This window comes from Myotis myotis, unplaced genomic scaffold (genome assembly GCF_014108235.1).
Source record: "Myotis myotis isolate mMyoMyo1 unplaced genomic scaffold, mMyoMyo1.p scaffold_m19_p_6, whole genome shotgun sequence".
Taxonomy (NCBI): Eukaryota; Metazoa; Chordata; class Mammalia; order Chiroptera; family Vespertilionidae; genus Myotis; species Myotis myotis.
Genome location: NW_023416368.1, coordinates 64,047,059 through 64,067,296, shown reverse-complemented (window position 1 = coordinate 64,067,296; position 20,238 = coordinate 64,047,059). Strand labels below are relative to the sequence as shown.

The 20,238-nt window shown below is 44.2% G+C and overlaps 2 pseudogenes; both read right to left on the bottom strand.

The window, feature by feature from the left end:
* Window positions 1-7,092: 7,092 nt before the first annotated feature.
* Window positions 7,093-8,724, bottom strand: LOC118659037 (annotated as a pseudogene).
* Window positions 8,725-18,022: 9,298 nt separating this feature from the next.
* Window positions 18,023-19,576, bottom strand: LOC118658477 (annotated as a pseudogene).
* Between the last annotated feature and the right edge of the window lie 662 nt (window positions 19,577-20,238).

The window sequence follows — 20,238 nt, the reverse complement described above, 5'->3', positions numbered from 1 at the left end:
TCATGAACATAGATGCCAAAATCCTCAACAAAATCCTAGCAAATCGGATCCAGCAGTACATCAAAAAGATCATACACCATGACCAAGTAGGATTTATCCCAGGGATGCAAGGATGGTACAATATCCGCAAATCAATAAATGTGATACATCACATAAACAAATTGAGAGAGAAAAACCACATAGTCATATCAATTGATGCAGAAAAAGCATTTGACAAAATCCAACACCCTTTCTTGATAAAAACTCTCAGCAAGATAGGAATTGAGGGATCATACCTCAACATAATAAAAGCCATATATGACAAACCCACAGCCAACATCATAATCAATGGGCAAAAACTAAAACCATTCCCCCTAAAAACAGGAACAAGACAGGGATGCCCCCTCTCACCACTCCTGTTCAACATAGTACTGGAAGTACTAGCCATTGCGATCAGACACGAAGAAGAAATAAAAGGCATCCAGATTGGAAAAGAAGAAGTAAAACTGTCCTTATTTGCAGATGACATGATACTGTACATACAGAACCCTAAAGACTCCATCAAAAAATTATTAGACTTAATAAATGAATTCGGCAATGTAGCAGGATACAAAATTAATGCTAAGAAATCCATGGCATTTCTTTACACCAATAGTGAACTTACAGAAAGTGAAACTAAAGAAGCAATCCCATTTACCATTGCACCAAAAAAATTAAAATACCTAGGAATAAACTTAACTAAGGAGGTAAAAGACTTATATGCTGAAAACTACAGGACACTGAAAAAAGAGATAGAGGAAGACATAAACAGATGGAAGAATATACCGTGTTCATGGATTGGTAGAATCAACATCATCAAAATGTCCATACTACCCAAAGCAATTTATAGATTCAATGCAATCCCCATTAAATTACCAACAGCATATTTCACAGATCTAGAACGAACGTTCCAAAAATTCATCTGGAATAAAAAAAGACCCCGAATAGCTGCAACAATCCTCAGAAAGAACAAAGTAGGTGGGATCTCAATACCAGATATCAAACTGTATTACAAAGCCACTGTTCTTAAAACAGCTTGGTACTGGCACAAGAACAGACATATAGATCAATGGAATAGAATAGAGACCCCAGAAATCAACCCAAACCACTATGCCCAATTAATATTCGACAAAGGAGGCAAGAGCATACAATGGAGTCAAGACAGTCTTTTCAATAAATGGTGTTGGGAAAATTGGACAGATACATGCAAAAGGATGAAACTAGATCACCAACTCACACCATACACAAAAATAAACTCAAAATGGATAAAAGACTTAAACGTAAGACGGGAAACCATAAAAATACTAGAGGAATCCACAGGCAGCGAAATCGCAAACTTATGCCGAAGGAATTTCTTCTCTGATAATGCTCCTAGGGCAATGGAAACTAAAGAGAAAATAAACAAATGGGACTACATCAAAATAAAAAGCTTTTGCACAGCAAAGGAAACCATCAACAAAACAACAAGAAGACCCACTACATGGGAGAACATATTTGCCAATGATACCACCGATAAGGGTTTAATTTCCAACATTTACAGGGATCTCATGAAACTTAACAAAAGGAAGATAAACAATCCAATAAAAAAATGGGCAACGGACCTAGATAGACACTTTTCGAAAGAGGACATACAGAAGGCCGAAAGACATATGAAAACCTGCTCAAAGTCACTAATTATACGAGAGATGCAAATCAAAACGACAATGCGTTATCATCTCACACCTGTCAGAATGGCTATCATCAACAAATCAACAAACAACAAGTGTTGGAGAGGATGTGGAGAAAAAGGAACCCTTCTGCACTGCTGGTGGGAATGCAGACTGGTGCAGCCACTGTGGAGAACAGTATGGAGCTACCTCAGAAGACTAAAAATGGAACTCCCATTTGACCCAGTGATCCCACTACTAGGAATATATCCCAAGAAACCAGAAACGCCAATCAGAAAGGATATATGCACCCCTATGTTCATAGCAGCACAATTCACCATAGCTAAGATTTGGAAACAGCCTAAGTGCCCATCAGCAGATGAGTGGATTAGAAAACTGTGGTACATATATACAATGGAATACTACGCTGCGGTAAAAAAAAAGGAACTCTTGCCTTTTGCAACAGCATGGATGGAACTGGAGAGCATTATGCTAAGTGAAATAAGCCAGTCAGAGAAAGATAAATACCACATGATCTCACTCATTTGTGGATTATAGAGAACAACATAGACTGATGAAAAGGGACAGACTCAAAGACTGAGAAACAGCAATCAGGCTATCAATCCCCAGAAGGAAAGTAGGGGAGGGCGGGGGTAAGGGGAAGAGATCAACCGAAGGACTTGTATACATGTATATAAGCCATACCAATGGACATGGACAACAGGGGGATGGGAGCATGAGTGTGTGTGGGGGGGAGGTTGGGGGTTAATGGGGGGGATGAGGACACATTTGTAATACCTTAACTAATAATAATAATAATAAAAAAAAAAGTGAAACTAAAAAACGGAACGGACATCACCGAGAACCACAGGAACGCTGGCTCAGAAGAAGTCCTACAACTAGGAGGAAAGAGAAACGCATACGGACACTCAGAGGAGGCACAGTGCTGAAGTCAAATTCTGAGGTGCGGAGTGCACAGAGCGGGCTGGCGGCGGAGGGCGCGGTTGTTGTTTTCAATCGGGAGGGAGTCGCAGACTCTGAGCTCCAGATACAGGCGAGTCTTTAGGGACCCAGACTCAAACGGGAGAAGCGGGACTGTCTGGCTTCGGTCAGAGCGAGTGCAGCTTTCTCTCTGAGCTTTGCAGCGGGTGCTGGGACTCAGAGAGGCAGAGCCCCTGGGGACAGGACTGAGAGCCACCATAACTGCTCTCTCTGGCCCACCCTGTTGATCCTGTGCGACCCGCCCCTCCCAAGCCCTGCACAGAGGCATTTGCCGGATAGCCTCAGGCAAAGGCTAGATTAGCACCTCCGTAGAGGACAGAAGTTCTCTCACTGCAGACACAGCTGATTCTCATAGCCACTTGGCCTGGAAGTCAAACCCTCCCTGGTATTAGCTACAACAATCAAGGTTTAACTATAAGACTGCGCACAAAGACCACTAGGGGGTGCACCAACGAAGCATAACAAAATGCGGAGACAAAGAAACAGGACAAAATTGTCAATGGAAGATATAGAGTTCAGAACCACACTTTTAAGGTCTCTCAAGAACTGTTTAGAAGCCGCTGATAAACTTAATGAGATCTACAAGAAAACTAATGAGACCCTCGATCTTATATTGGGGAACCAACTAGAAATTAAGCATACACGGACTGAAATAACGAATATTATACAGACTCCCGACAGCAGACCAGAGGAGCGCAAGAATCAAGTCAATGATTTGAAATGCGAGGAAGCAAAAAACACCCAACCAGAAAAGCAAAATGAAAAAAGAATCCAAAAATGCGAGGATAGTGTAAGGAGCCTCTGGGACAGCTTCAAGCGTACCAACATCAGAATTATAGGGGTGCCAGAAGATGAGAGAGAGCAAGATATTGGAAACCTATTTGAAGAAATAATGACAGAAAACTTCCCCCACCTGGTGAAAGAAATAAACTTACAGGTCCAAGAAGCGCGGAAAACCCCAAACAAAAGGAATCCAAAGAGGACCACACCAAGACACATCATAATTAAAATGCCAAGAGCAAAAGATAAAGAGAGAATCTTAAAAACAGCAAGAGAAAGAAACTCAGTTACCTACAAGGGAATACCCATACGACTGTCAGCTGATTTCTCAACAGAAACTTTGCAGGCCAGAAGGGAGTGGCAAGAAATATTCAAAGTGATGAATACCAAGAATCTACAACCAAGATTACTTTATCCAGCAAAGCTATCATTCAGAATTGAAGGTCAGATAAAGAGCTTCACAGATAAGGAAAAGCTAAAGGAGTTCATCACCACCAAACCAGGATTATATGAAATGCTGAAAGGTATCCTTTAAGAAGAGGAAGAGGAAGAAAAAGGTAAATATACAAATTATGAATAACAAATATGCATCTATCAACAAGTGAATCTAAGAATCAAGTGAATAAATAATCTGATGAACAGAATGAACTGGTGATTATAATAGAATCAGGGACATAGAAAGGGAATGGACTGACTATTCTTGGGGGGGAAAGGGGTGTGGGAGATGCGGGAAGAGACTGGACAAAAATTGTGCACCTATGGATGAGGACAGTGGGTGGGGAGTGAGGGCGGAGGGTGGGGCGGGAACTGGGAGGAGGGGAGTTATGGGGGGGAAAAAAGAGGAACAAATGTAATAATCTGAACAATAAAGATTTAATTAAAAAAATATTTTTTAATTGATCTCAGAGAGGAAGGGAGAAGGAGTGAGAGACGGAAACATCAATGATGAAAGAGAATCATTGATTGGCTGCCTGTTGCATGCCCTACCCTGGGCATCGAGCTCGAAATCTGAGCATGTGCCCTGTCCAGGAATTGAACCGTGACCTCCTGGTTCACAAATCGATGTTCAACCACTGAGTTACACTGACCAGGCTATATATTCCCTTCCTCAATGATTCCCTAAGTCAGAAATACCTGGCCAGCCCCACTCTATCTATTCTTCAATATCTTTTTCATGCCCAAATCCTACTCCTTCACAATGGTCAGTTCATTTAGGAGTTTTGGAGAGTTGATCCTTTAGCATATTGGCTTTTTGGTAAACTGGTCTCTTTTCTCTTATTCTCCATCAAGCCTGAATTTATCATCTGTCTATCCAGATATAGTTTCTCTAATCTGAATTCTTATTGCATTTTCTCTGTTGCCTTATGTTCTCTGTGAGGATGTAAACTCATTTAGGGACCAGTATTTAATTCATATTTCTATCTCTTCCCATTGAGTGTCCTCCAGTACCTTGTACATAGCTGATACTCAGCAAATACTTATTGAATAGAGCTGCTGAATGAGTAATGGGTGCTCAAATAGTTTGTCAAATATTTCTTGGGCATATGCTTGAAGAGTACACCATTTGATTGTTCTGAGCTCGTGTACTTGTTTAGTGACATAGAAAAGAATCCAGGGAGGCAAAGCTGTTAGACGTTGACCTTGCCTTGTATGACACTGTATGTCTTATTGGGGTTGGATCTTAGGAGTTCTGTTTCTTTAGGACTGAGAAATAGCCTCATCAACAGTGTTTCTCTTCTGTGCTGGGACTGTTGCACCTCTACCCATCTGTGTTCTGCCTAAACCGGGGGTGGGGAATGCCCGGCCTTTGAACTCATTTGGTCTGGCCCTGCAAAGGCATTAGGGGTGAGTTAATTAAATATTTGGCCAATATAGCAGGCTAATTTTAAAAAATATACTTTTTATTGATTTCAGAGAGGAAGAGAGAGGGAGAGAGAGATAGAAACATCAATGATGAGAGAAAATCATTGATTGGCTGCCTCCTACACACCCTACATTGGGGATCGAGCCTATAACCTGGGCATGTGCCCCTGATAAGGAATCAAACTGTGATCTCCTGGTTCATAGACTGATGCTCAACTGCTGAGCCACATAGACCGGGCTAGCAGGATAAGTTTTAAGTTGACAATTTTGTATGGCCTGCAAATGATGTTATAAATATTCAAATGGCCCTTGGCAGCAAAAAAAGGTTCCTCACCCCTGGCCTATACTCACTACAAAAAGTTCATTTCTGGCTCTGGCCAGCGTGGCTCCATTTGTTGGTCACTTTCCCCTGCACCGAAAGGTTGCCAGTTTAATTCAGGGCACCATTTCTCTCTCTTTCTCCCTCTTCCTTCCTCTCTCTCATATACATATACAGTATATTTCATTTCTATGCTGTCAGTAGTTTTCTTTTTTATAGTCCTTGATGGCTACCAAAGCATTTTTTCCTGAGGAATTTCACAGACAGGAAAGAGAGCAGTGACATTGGGTGAGTTACTAAATCTCTCTAGTTTTGTATAATGAGGTCATGACTGCTCACAGCAACCACAATGAGTTACATCTACAGTTATTAAATGTGATAAATCAGTCTTGGAATTTCTGTGTGAGGCATTACTATTTGTTTTGCTACTAGGATGGAGTCAAAAGCTTAGGGTAGCTGTATGATTCTCAGGCTGACCAACAGTAGCTTTGGTGTTGTTATCCAAATGAGGCTGAATTTGGGGTGGGAGAAAGAGAGAAAAAAGTGGGTGAAATCTGTGTGCCAACACTTTGCAATAGAATTGCACTTTTATTTTTGTATCTTATTTCTATTGGGACAAATCTCTTGTATGTTACCCATCTAGTAACTCATTTTATGAAATAAAATATTTAAATGACGTCCCAAATTTATCACACGTGAGTGCTTTTTCCTGTAAGGAGCTGTTGGCTGTGTAATGAGAATTGAGTTTACCTGGAAGCAGTAGTTCTCAATCTTCACTGGCTATTAGAGTCACCTGGAGAGCTTTTAAAAAAATCTCAATATCCATACTGTAATCTGAGCAAGTTAAATGGCACCAATTAATAGACTCTCTATTAATTCCAGTGAACAGCCAAATATTGAGCATCATTGCACTAAAAATTTACCCTGGTCAGGACATTTTTGGGTGTTTTTTCCCAGTGAAGATTCTTTTTTGGTGACGACTGCTTGCTTTAAAATTCTTTATTTCTTTGCTTCATATATAAACAGAAATCACACCCCAGGTTTTCCAAACGGCTTTATTAAAGTATAATTGCTATGCAAAACACTGCACTTATATAATACATAATATTTGATGAGCTTTGACGTACGCACTCACCTAAGAACCAGCACCACAATCAAAGAAACAATCATCATCTCCAGAAATTTCCCCCAGTCCCTTTTGTTTTTTGGTAGTAAGAACATTTAACCTGAGATTTACCCTCTTAGCATTTTTTTTTTTTTTTACTGGATACAGTGAACATTAATGATGGCGCATAACAAGGTGGGGCTCCCTAAGCCCCTCCCCTTCTTCAGGGGACCTGGGGTGGAAACTGTGGAGGTCAGGAGATTCTGTGTGTTGGGGGGTTGATTTGGGGAAAGGGCTCTCCAGCATCTGAGGAGAGTCCTTTTTCATCCTCTTGCTGGGGCTGGTGGTCCAGGGGGCTCTTACTCCTTGGAGGCCATGTGGACCACAAGGTCCACCACCCTGTTGCTGTAGCCAAATTCATTGTCATACCAGGAAACGAGCTTGACAAAGTGGTCACTGAGGGTGATGCCAGCCTCAGCATTGAAGGTGGAGGAGTGGGTGTCACTGTTAAAGTCACAGGAGACAACCTGGCCCTCAGGGTAGCCCAGGATGCCCTTGAGGGGGCCCCCTGATGCCTGCTTCACTACCTTCTTGATGTCATCATATTTAGCAGCTTTCTCCAGGTGGCAGGTCAGATCTACAACCCACACAACGAAGACTCAGAAGGCCATGCCAATGAGCTTCCCATTCAGTTCAGGGATGACTTTGCCAACAACCTTGGCAGTGCCAGTCGAAGCAAGGAGGATGTTCTTGGAAGCCCCTCAGGGCGGAAGCCGGTCCATCCTTGCTGCTTGACACAGTTGCTGCAGGGAAGAAACATCTGTACAGCATATGTTTCAAGGGACCTGGTGTATATGGCATACTGTTCTTTCAGTCCGCAAGCCGACGCTCTATCCACCGAGCCAAACCGGTTTCGGCAGCATACTGTTCTTAATATGTTTGCTCCCCTTCTTAGGGCTATGTGTTTTAACCAAAGTCATCTCTCCGAGGAAGGTTGTTTCCCCAGGTGGGGATTTTTCCCTGGACTTAGGGATTAACAGGACAAAGGAAGGGAATAAATCAGTAAAACCCCTTAACTAAGTGCCAGGCGGGTAGTTAATCACCTTAACTACGAACAATCATGCTTAAGCTACATAATCTTTACTTAGGATAATCTCCTTCAGTTACTTCCTTGTAGCTTAACAGAACAGTAGAGTAGTGACCTTGGAATGGAGATAACAAATGCCCTAACCTTTGGAATAGAATGGATAGGATTAAAATCAAATGGTATAAATACAGATGTAACAGGAGAATAGAGGGAGAACCTGGCAAGAACCTGGCTAGAGAACCTGGCTAGGCTGCTGATCAACTGAACACTGCCTCTGTGTCATTCCTTCTTTGCCGACTCTGTCCACACCTTTGGGAACCCCTGGACCTGCTGGAGCAGGACCCCAACACCTCAGCTATCACACGACAGCTTCCCAGAAGGGCCATCCATGGTCTTCTGGGTGGCCGTGATGGCATGGACTGTGGTCATAAGTCCCTCCATGATGCCAAGGATGTCATGGATGACCTTGGCCAGGGGGCAAAGCAGTTGGTGGTGCAGGAGGCATTGCTGACAATCTTGAGGGATTTGTCATACCTGTCATGATTCACACCCCTCACACACAAAGAGGCATTTACAGAAGGCACAGAGATGATGACCATCTTGTTCCACCCATCAAGTGAGCCCCAGTCTTATCCATAGTAGTGAGGATGCCATTTGATGTTGGTGGGATCTCACTCCTGGATGATGGAGACGGACTCTTCATTGATGACAAGCTTCCCATTCTCAGCCTTGATTGTGCCTTTGAACTTGCCATGAGTAGAATCATACTGGAACATATAGACCATGTAGTTGAGGTCAATGGAGGGGTCATTGATGGTGATATTATCTGCTTTGCCAGAGTTAAAAGCAGCTCTGGTGACTAGCAGCCAATACTGCCAAATCCATTCACTCTGACCTTCACCATCATGTCTCAGGGTCGCGGCTGGCTCTTTGCAGGAAGATGTGGCTGGCTGTCTAACAGGAGAAGCAGAGAGCAATAAAAAATTTTAAGTGCACATACAGTATTGTTAACTATAGGCAATATGTTGTACATCAGAGCTCTGAAACTTAAGCATTTGTGTAACTGAAACATTTACCCATTGAAAACAACTCCCTATTTCCCTCTTCCTCCAGTTCCTGATAATCACCATTCCATTCTGATTAATGATCTTTGATTAGTTTATATCTCATATAAGTGAAATCATGCAATGTTTGTCCTTTCCCACTGTCATTTTAAAATCATTTCTATTTTCAATTACAAGTGATGTACATTATTATATTAGTTTTTAGATATTACAGTGATTAGATATTACCTAACTTACTAAGTGATGATCCTGATAAATCTCACACCCATCTGACACTGTACATAGTTATTAAAATATTATTGACTATATTCCCTATGCTGTACTTTACATCCCCATGACTATTCTGTAACAGCCAGTTTGTACTTTTTATTCCCTTCACCTTTTTCATCCATCCTTCAATCCACCTCCCATCTTTTCTGACTGGCTTATTTCACTTAGCAAAATGGCCTCAAGTTTCATCCATGTTGCTGCATATGGATGAATAATATTCATATATCCTATCTAATAATAGACAAACATGGTAATTAACCGTACCTCCGACATGCTTCCCATTGGCTAATCAGGGCAATATGCAAATTAACTGCCAACCAAGATGGCAGCTGGCAGCCAGGCAGCTGAAGCAAACAGGAGGCTTGCTTGCTCCAGTGATGGAGGAAGCCAAGGTTCCCCGCCTGCCGCTGTCGGCCTCTGAGCTGCATTCTAAGAAACAATGTTGCAATTATAGAAGCTAAACAAACCCCAGAAACCTGCTTTCAGCCAGCCGGGCCTCAGAGCTGGAGTTGCAACCGTGTTTCAATTATAGAACCCAAACAAACCCAGATACCTGCTTTCAGCAGCCGAGGTCTCAGAGCTGGAGCCGATCCTCAGAGCTAAAGCCAGCTCTCAGTTCCAGTGACAGCCATAGAAGGTAAATAAATCCCAGAATAAAAAAAAAAAGGAGAGGTTGGGAGCTTCAGTCACCCGCCAGCCTGAAAACGGCCCTCAGCCCCTCACCCAGACTGGCCAGGCACCCTAGTGGGGACCCCCACCCTGATCCAGGACACCCTTCAGGGCAAACCAGCCGGCCCCCACCCGTGCACCAGGCCTCTATCCTATATAGTGAAAGGGTAATATGCAAACTGACCCTAACAGCAGAAAGACTGGGAATGACTGGTCACTATGACACACACTGACCACCAGGGGGCAGACGCTCAATGCAGGAGCTGCCCTCTGGTGGTCAGGGCGCTCTCACATGGGAGGAGATCTTCTCAGCCACAAGCCAGCGATGGTGGTGGGAGCCTTTCCTGCCTCCTCAGCAGTGCTAAGGATATCTGACTGCAGTTTAGGCCTGCTCCCTGCTGGCAAGAGGACATCCCCCGAGGGCTGCCGGGCTGCCAGAGGGATGTCTGATTGCCATCTTAGGCCCAATCCCCTGGGGAGAGGGCCTAAGCCAGCAGGTGGTCATCCCCTGAGGGGTCCCAGACTGCAAGAGGGCACAGGCTGGGCTGAGGGACCCCCCCCCCCCCCGAGTGCACAAATTTTTGTGCACCAGGCCTCTAGTGTGTGTGTGTGTGTATATATATATATATATATATATATATATATATACATATATATATACATATATATATGTGTATATATATATATATATATATATATATATATATATATATATATATATCCCACTTGGATGTGGTGTATGATGCTGTTTTGTTTAGTCTGTTAGTACTTTGTTGAGGATTTTTGCATCTATATTCATCATGGATATTGGCCTGGAGTTTTCTTGTGGTATCTTTGTTTAACTTTGGTATCAGGGTAATACTGGCCTCATATCATGAGTTTGGCAGTGGTCCTTCCTCTTCCATTTTTTGGAAGAGTTTGAGAAGTATTGGTTTATTTCTTCTTTAGATATTTACCAGTGAAGCTATCTGGTCCTTGGCTTATCTCTGATGGAAGGTTTTTGATTACTGATCCAATCTCATTGTTCATTACTGATTTGTTCACGCTTTTTGTTTCCTCATATTTTTGTCTTGGTAGGTTGTATGTTTCTAGTAATTTGTGCATTCCTTCCAGGTTATCAACTTTGTTGGCATATAATTGTTGGTGGTGTTCTTTTATCATCCTTTTTATTTCATGTTATCAGTTGTAATGTCTCCTAGGCATTATGCTGAGTGTTCCCCAATATAATTATAAAAGATCTTATCTGATTGGTATTATAATGTATGAATATATTCCTTAAGGTAGTAGGTAACATGACCCAGTGGGACTCTGGGAGTCAGAGCTTCTCAGATCCATCAGTGCTTGCTCACTACCAACCAGGGGCAAACTACAGCAAGCCCCCAAAACTTTCAAATGAGGAAACTCATTTGAAAATTTAATTATTTCCAAAAGCTCATGTTCAAATACTTGAGCCATTAATTTATAAACCCAAGTGGGGAACAAATTATAGTGCAGGATAATCAATAGTTAAGAGCCTAAAGCTTAGTGTCCATCTACCTGGATTTGAAACCTGGTTCAACCAATTACTGGCCTCTGACTATCAACTAACTACTGTAAGAAATGGGTTTTCCAGAAGCAGACATTGAGAAGTTAGGTGAGCAGGATTTTTAGGGATCAACATATGTGACAAGAAGGGGAAGCAAGCAAGATTGGGAGAGGGAGAAATCAAATTAATGCAAGCTCCCCGCCCTTCCCCCCACCCCCGCCCCCCCACTGGGAAATTCTGGAGCATATACCTGGTCAGAGCTTTCCCCTGGTGGGATCAGGCCTTTACACCCTTCCGTGATTACTTGATATGGGCCTCCCTGGAAGGATGTGTCTTTGGGTAAGTTGGTTCCTCGCAGCTGAAGAAAGCCCTGAAGTTGCTGACAGCTGGAGGAACAAATCCTTCCTTAAAGAAGGATCTTAGTGGTGCATTTTTTACCAGAGCTACCAGACACTTGCATGCCTCATTTGCTGAGTGGAAATAATAGAATTTACAGGATATTGTGATGAGTAAATAGATTAGTATACATAAAGTACTTAGAACAGGGGTAGGGGATGAAAAGTATTCTCTTGATATTTATGACTGATGATGATAATGGTCCCAGTGCTATAGAAATTTTGAGCTCTTATGAGAGTTGGAGTTCATTTCATTAAGTTTTTTTAAAAGATTTCAGCACATATCAGAATCTCTTGGAGGACTTGTTAAAATACAGATTGCTATGCTGTGCCCCCAGAGTTTCTGATTTAGTAGGTCTTGGATGGAGCTTGAGAATTTGTATTTCTAATAAGTTCCCAAGTGATGCTGATGTGGCTGGTTTTGGTGACACACTTTGAGAACCACTGGGCTAAACATTTTCTGTTTCAATTGAGGGCCACACAAGTAATGATTGGCCAATGTCCTGCAGTTAGATTATAACAGAAGGGGAATTCTATCTACAATCAATGTCCCAGTCTGCTGCCCTTTCTGCTGTCCTAGCATCTACAGTTATCATTGCAGCATCAAAATGACTTCCTCTTCTGAGCTGCTACCATCTGCCGAAGATATAAATGTTTTGTTTGTATTAAGAGTTCTCAAATGTGACTGATAACATGTGTAACACCTGAATCAGTACATTTGTTTCATAAATTCCTTCAGGTAATTACTTGTATAGAATAATTCCTGGTGGTACATTTCCTCTTTCCAGCACTCCTGGGGATATCTGAAATGGAAGACAGGCATTTTATTTCTTTTCTTTTTTTTTGCTATCAAGCTTAATTAAGAAGTTTAATTAAGAGAAAATGCTATGTAGCGTACATCAAACTTTAATGTAGTTTGCAAATGGAAGTCGTGAGAGTTCCGGGATCACCAGAGACTGGTGCTCATTCTCATCACCTGCAGATATTGGAGTGCTGCTCCTTTCCCAGCACGGAGGCATCGGGACCTGCCTGCTTGTGGATTTATCCTCCCAATTCCTCAGTTCTCCCCAGCAGATGTACCTTCCATCTCACCTCACGGCCCCCCACACCTGGCCAACATACACTCCAAATCCTCTTCCCAGGGGTCAGCTGCGTTCTCTTTCTCTCTCCTCGGCTCATCTTTGCAAACAACAACTGAGTCTTGGATATAAACAACTGCATTTGCTAAATTGTTATCTCCTCTGTCTGTTGACCAACAGCAAACCTCTTCCTTGTCCAGGCTGTAATCTGACTGTCTTCTGGGATGCCATGTGAGCCTTGCAATCCTGTACCCACTTGTCATTCTGCATCCCGGAGCTGGGCTGATTCTGCCAGTAGGAGAGGAATGGAATCATTTTCTGAGGATGTCATCCTATTTTTGCTTTTACATCTTGAGAGTCAAAGACCTTTTTTCATTTCTTCCCAGAGAGTCACTTTCACTTTATTTGTTTGTTTGTTTGTTTTATTTTAAAAATATATTTTTATTGATTTCAGAAAGGAAGGGAGAGGAGTGAGAGATAGAAATATCAATGATGAGAGAGAATCATCGATCAGCTGCTTCCTGCACACCCCACACGGGGGATTGAGCTCGAAACCCAGGCATGTGCCCTGACTGGGAATTGAACCAGTGACCTCTCAGTGCACGGGACAACGCGCAACCACTTAGTCACGCCGGCCGGCACCTTCACGTCTTTTAGAGTCACTCTTTCCTGACCTCTCTCAAGGATCTCATGCAATAGCATAGTCCTCCCTTGTAGCTTCATTACATAACATGGATCTTCCCAGTGAGCATGAAAAAGAATGAACATATATTTTACTATTCAGCTTCTTATTTGAAGTAGAGCAGCTGGTAATTGAGGAATCAGAAGTCAAAATGTTAAAATGTGCCGGAGAGAAGAATATTAGGGGCCCCGCAGCTGTGGATGAATATCAGTGACTTAGGCTTCAACAGACTCCTTCTTTCTCCCCCTGCTTCACCATATACACAAAGAAATGACAATAGGACTGACTTAGTAATGGCCCGGGCCTAGTGCACAATGGAAATGCAGGGCCCTTATTCAAAAGTTATCAAGGACTTAAGACAGTGGAAGCAGAGTATTAGACTAAGCGAGGGGTACTTCTGCACACGGGGCCTGTGCCACTGCCCTAGTCCTGGGTGATAGTCAGCCTGGGTGATAGTGCCATTGGCTTCGGGGGCCAAAGACTTCAGGTTAACTTCCCTTTTCTGATTTGTGTGTGACGTCCAGCCAGACCTTTCTGCTTCTCACCTCACTTGCCTTGACTTTGGTGAACAGAGTGCTACTTTGGTGACTGTTCTTAAATTGCAGCCTAAAAGGCCTTGAGGGCAGAATGTTCATCTGTAGCATCATAACTATTCTGCAAGGGTAACAGCTGGAAAGAAAGCCCCAGGAATTAACAGTGAAAAGATACTATAGGCTTATTAAGACAAAGGTCTGCTAGGACTCTATCTACCTAAAGCATGTAAAGGGATTGTTAAGTTCACTTTTCCCCCCTTTTTATTGAATTTATTGGGGTGACACTGCTTAACAAAATTATACAGGTTCCAAGTGCACAATTCTACAACACATCGTCTGCACACTGTATTGTGTGTTCACCACCCCGAGTCAAGTTTCCATCCATCACCATTTATGCCCCCTTTACCCTCGTCTGTCTCCTCCTCTCCCCCCTCTCCCAGGCAATCACCCCACTGTTGTCTGTGTTCATGTTCTGTTTTTTACTCAATCCTTCCAACTCCCTATCCAGAACCCCGTCCCCCCGATGGCTGTCTGCCTGCTCTCTCTCTGAGTCCGTCTCTATTTTGCTTGTTAGTTCGTTTTGTTCATTAGATTCCACATATGAGTGAAATCACATGGTGCTTGTCTTTCTCTGACTGACTGCTTTCACTTAGCATAATGCTCTCCAGGTCCATCCACGCTGTCGCAAAGGTTAAGTTTACTTTTGAGCTGAGTTCACTGGGAAGACATCAAGATCAGGATTGAAGGATTGATCCTATAAACGCAGCCTGTGACCTACATAGAACTTTGAACTGCTGTCCTGGGGCCCCGTACAGTGTGCCTCTTGAGTCAGCACAAACTGAACAGCATTCTTATCTCAAAAACTTAAAGCAATTGGTGCAAAGGTTTTATGTCATTTCTCTCTCTCTTTTTTTTTAAATATGTTTTTATTGATTTCAGAGAGGAAGGGAGAGGGAGTGAGAGATGGAAACATTAATGATGAGAGAGAATAATTGATTGGCTGCCTCCTGAACACCACATAGTAGGAATCGAGTCCACAACTTGGGCATGTGTCCTGACCAGGAATTGCACCATGACCTCCTGGTTCATAGGTCAGTGCTCAACCACTGAGCCATGCAGCCAGGATTTATGTCAGTTCTTAGTAAAGCACATTGGAAAGTCCCAAAGACAAGGGAAGAGGGAGAAACCATCCAGGTGGTATGAATGGCGGATGGGGAGCATCCGCTTGCTCTGGGTGTCCAGGAGAGAGGCTGGATGCTGGTGTTTGTCAGATAGCTTTCTAAAGTTGAGCAGAGAAAAAACAAATACAAAAACTGCTGATACAAGGCTGACTCAGTGGTTAAGTGCTGCAGGGGCATTGCTCTAGGACTTTTAGGAGGTGTAGGTAGGAAGCAATATCTCACTGTGTTTTATAAAATGGTAAAATTAATTTAGCTGAGATAGTATATCTTGACTCCATTATCCCACCCACCAGTCATGTTTGTTGTCACTTTTTTTTTTCTGAGGTAAAAAGCAGTCCATATACGGTATGGACGTTCCTTACCCTCCTAATTTTAAGAATATATTTGTATTGATTTCAGAGAAGAAGGGAGAAGGAGAGAGAGATAGAAACATCAATGATGAGAGAGAATCATGATCGGCTGCCTCTTGCATGCCCCCCACTGGGGATCGAGCCTGCAACCCAGGTATGTGCCCTCACCAGGAATCAAACCATGATTTCCTGCCTAGTTCAAAGGACGACGCTCAACTACTGAGCCACACTGGCCGGGCTACCCTGATAGTTTTAAAATAATTTCAAAAATTGTTTGATAGAAAGAAGACTATGTATAGAGCTGAGTCAAGTGTTTCATGTGCTACTTACTAAAATAGAACTTCGAGTTTATTGTTTTTATAAATGTGCAAATAGGATGAAGGCATAAAAGGCATGACATAACAGTTGGTTTGCCCATCTGAAATATTCTTCTTATTCTGCTGACTTATTCCAATTTTCCAGAATGAAAAATGTGGAAAGGACAACCCAAGACATCCATGGAGGAGATGGGTGGAGAGCCTCAGAATGGAAGGTTCTCGACAATGAAAGGCAGCTCTCAAAAACTAAGTTTCTTCAGAGCAAAAATTTCCTCCACTCCTTTTGTTTCTCCCTCTAACATGGTTTTTTCCGCAGTGGGCCCTCATTATTATTGGTTGAATGAATGAAAATAGACGTTGGAGTATCTTCATTGAATTACAATGTACTATGACTCCCAGCGCTTCAATAGCTAAAAGATACAGCAGGCTCCCAGGTGAGGACTATGAGGGCCAAAGCACTCCATAACCAGCTACTCTGGCCAACGTTGTCCATCTATTTGCAATTTCACTTCACAGACCAGGTTTTAATTTCTGCAGGTTAGAGACTGTCCCTACCATCTCAGCAAAGTTCACGGCCATGGGTATCCTGTAAGAACAGGGCTGGGAGAGCAGAGTGAGTATCCAGAAAGGAGGGGGACATAAAATGCTGGAGTTTTTCTTAAAAATGATACGTGGCATCATCACTGTGCAATGGCTTGTGCTATATCATAGCAGTTATTTTATTCTAGTACTTCTAGGGTTGTTCTCTCGATTTAAATCCAGACTGAAATTTTGCTTTAAAGAGTGAAGTTGGGATCCAGCATTATTTTATAGCAGTTGCTTTGTTGTGTTTGCACCACTGTGCTGTATTCCGTGTACGGGGTCTAATTGTTTTGACCTTCAAATCACAACTCCTTCTGTAATTAAGGCCTGCATCCACTGTATCTCCTGGTTCAGCTGTTTTGATTGCAGTGATTGCCAATTAATCAAGGTGGATATCTCGTAGTTCCCTGAATCCCCTATACTTTAAAGGTTTTATTTCCTCATCAATCTTATCCTCTTTGTTCCAGTCTCAGGAGATAAGATGTCCTTTCTAATGTTTAAGGCCAGTCTGCTTTTTGACACCATCTTCTCCAGGAACTTCCTCCACAAAGCATTTTTTCTTTTGTCTGTATTCTCAACTTCATCCCGGCTAGTGGCTTTTTTCTATCAAGGCTACAAACCTGGTATTGGAGGTCGGGTTCATTACTTTATCCAAGGGCAGATTAGAGTTTGCTCTTTCCCTTTAACTCAAGTTCAGGAGTAGGGTGCCTCTTCAGAGAACCCAGGGAAATCTTATTTAGGGGTTAATGTTTAAAGAGAATCTTGGGCAGTTGAAGCAAAAAAATTGACTACATAGTGTAGACTGGATGTACCTCAGCCTTGCAAATCAAAAGGTTTCACAACAATTTTCTCTTAAATGGGTTTCAGGGTTGTAACCACAGAAACTCAATTTCTTTATTTATTTTTAAAATATATTTTTATTGATTTCAGAGAGGAAGAGAGGGATAGAAACATCAACGATGAGAGAAAACCATTGATCAGCTGCCTCCTGCAGGCCCCCCGCTGGAGATGCAGCAAAAAACCTGGTCATGTGCCCTGACCAGGAATCGAACCATGATCTCCTGATTCATAGGTCAATGTTCTACCACTGAGCCACACCGGCTGGGCAAAAACTCAATTTCTTTAACAGGACCCTTTCTCCTTTCTGTCTGTTCACTCCCTTCCTTAATCATTAAGCCCTTAGGGCAGTGGTTCTCAACCTTGGCTGCACATTAGAATCACCTGGGAATCTTTTTAAAATCCTAATTTCTGGGCCTCATCCTCTGGAAATTCTGTTTCTTTTCTTTTCTTTTCTTTTCTTTTCTTTTCTTTTCTTTTCTTTTCTTTTCTTTTCTTTTTTGGAGAGTTTTAGAAACTTTATTTTTAATACACACCAGCATATTTATTTCAGCAAGCAAGAGTAGGGAGGGCGGGATATTTATGTCTCTGTGTGGGTCGATGGAGGTGCAGGCAGTTGCAGGAAGCTGGGTCTAGCATTGCTTTTCTCGGCTGCTTAGCTGTCTCCTGTGACACCTGAAATGAGAGTAACAGGAAAACGGCAGAGAGGACAGGAGCCTCAAGCGGGGACCATAGAAAGTACTGAGCGCAGGGGAGAAACTGAGGGCAGGGGAAAGGTACAGAATATGCCTAACAGGGTTTGGCTGGCCTGGGACCCAATCTGCTGCTGGATCCGCTGCTGCTGCATGGCTGCGGGTAGCGTCAGTGTCCCTGAGGCTGAGGCTGCTGGAACTGGGCGTGTCCTGCCAGCCCTGCAGCCATGCCAGCGCGGCCTTCCTGCTGCTGCTGCTGCTGCTGCTGCTGCTGCTGCTGCTGCTGCTGCTGCTGCTGCTGCTGCTCCGCGGCATCCCTCTGTGCTGTGGTTCATTCTCGCCATGCTGGGGTTGCGCCCCGGGTCCATGATGTTCAAGGCCTGGCCCTGGGGGTTCAGGCCTCCCGTTGTTGCTGCTGCGGAGGGACAGCAGGCCGGGGCCCGCTGGCTTACATGGCATTCAGGTTCTGCAGACTGGGCTGGAGCTGAAGGCCGGGCTGGCTGGGCACTCACTTGGCCGTGTGCTATTGGATGAGATCTGCCATCAGTTAAGGGTTTGACTTGGGGATGTTGAGCACATGCTGCTGCTGGGGGAGCTGGGAGACTTCAGGGTCCACAGCAGGTCCTGCAGGCCCCCGGTGAGATGCTCTGATGTGGCTGCACCTTGGGTCTGCATAGACATCACGGGCGGGCATGCCCCACATGGGCTGTTGCTGGGCGATGGGTGCCGGCTGCCACTGCCGGGGGTCGGGGGGCAGAACAACAGGCCCATTGACCTGGTTGGATCACATTCAGGCCCATGGGGGCCATCTGGCTCTCAGGGGTCACAGTCCCGCAGGGGCATACCGTTGTTGGTGCTCACCCAGTACAGATGCTGCCGCTGCTGCGCCTCACGTGCCATCTGCCGGGCGCCTCCATTGCTGCAGGTGGGCCTGGCAGGGGCAGTGGGGCTGGCATCTGGTTAGTGGGCTTCCCAGTGCAAACTGGTGGGGGCTGAGTTCTGGCCATGCTGGAGAAGCCGGCTGGAGACATGCTCACAGACGAGGGCTGGGGCAGAGTCGAGGGCTGTGGTGTCCAAGGTGTGCGGGGATGCAGTGTGGGGGGCGCGGGTGGTACTGAAGGAGGGAAGGCAGACACGGCTGAGGCTCGGTGCGGCAGTGGATGGTGGCATCCGCCGGTGCATGAGCTAGGGTGCTGCCGGCGGGACTGTATCTCCTGCTGGCGGAGCTTCTGCTTGATGTTGAGGCAGTAGGGAATGGGGCATGGGTTTTCTTGGCATTGTTTGGCATGGTAGCGGCAAAGGATGCAGCGCTGGATGGATGGCCTGGCGCCGCAACTCCCGGAGGCTCCTGAACCACAGCTCCCCCTGGTTCCGCCCTCATCGCCCTCCTTTGCCTCTTCATCCAGGCCCAGCCCCACCTTCACCATCTCGTGGGTGTGGCCCTTGGTGTTGTAGCAGTTGATGCAAAGGTCGTAGTCCTCGCACCCGGGGCAGTGCCAGCCTGTCTCCACCCGCTGCTTGCACTCAGTGCAGGTGAGGACACAGCGGTCCTGGCCCTGGCTGTGCATCTGCACCGGCATCGCTAAGGGAACTCTCTGTCGGCCTCGTGCAGTTCCTCCTTCGGCGACCGGCGACCGGAACAGATGCCTAACAACTTTAAGAAGAAAAGAAAACTCGGAAATTCTGTTTCTTTGTTATGGGGTGGGGCCACAACATTAGTAACAAAGAGACAGAATTTCCAGAGGATGAGGCCCAGAAATCAGGATTTTAAAAAGATTCCCAGGTGATCCTAATGTGCAGCCATGGTTGAGAACCACTGCCTTAGGGCATCAGATTTTGATCAGTACCAACCTGTCTTAAGAACAATGCCATGGCTGACGTCAGGATACTTATACAGTGATCAACTACTCTCTCCTCTGGCCCCAAACAATCACTAGAGCCCACACACCTGCCTCCTTTAGCCATCGTGATGAATGATTTCCCCCTATGTAGCCCATCCCCCAGATGGTCTCTTTCTCTCCCTCTCCCTTCCTTTCTCTTTCTATAATCAATAAAAAACAAACAAACAAAAGAAAATGTCCTTATTTAATTTTCATATCTGAAGAAGATATAGATTCCTTAGTTGAGAGTGTTTTTCTTTCAGCACTTAAAAGAAAATGTCCTGCCTGGCAGGTGTGGCTCAGTGGTTGGGTGTTGACCCATAAACCAAGACGTCACTGGTCAGGGCATATGCTGGGTTTGC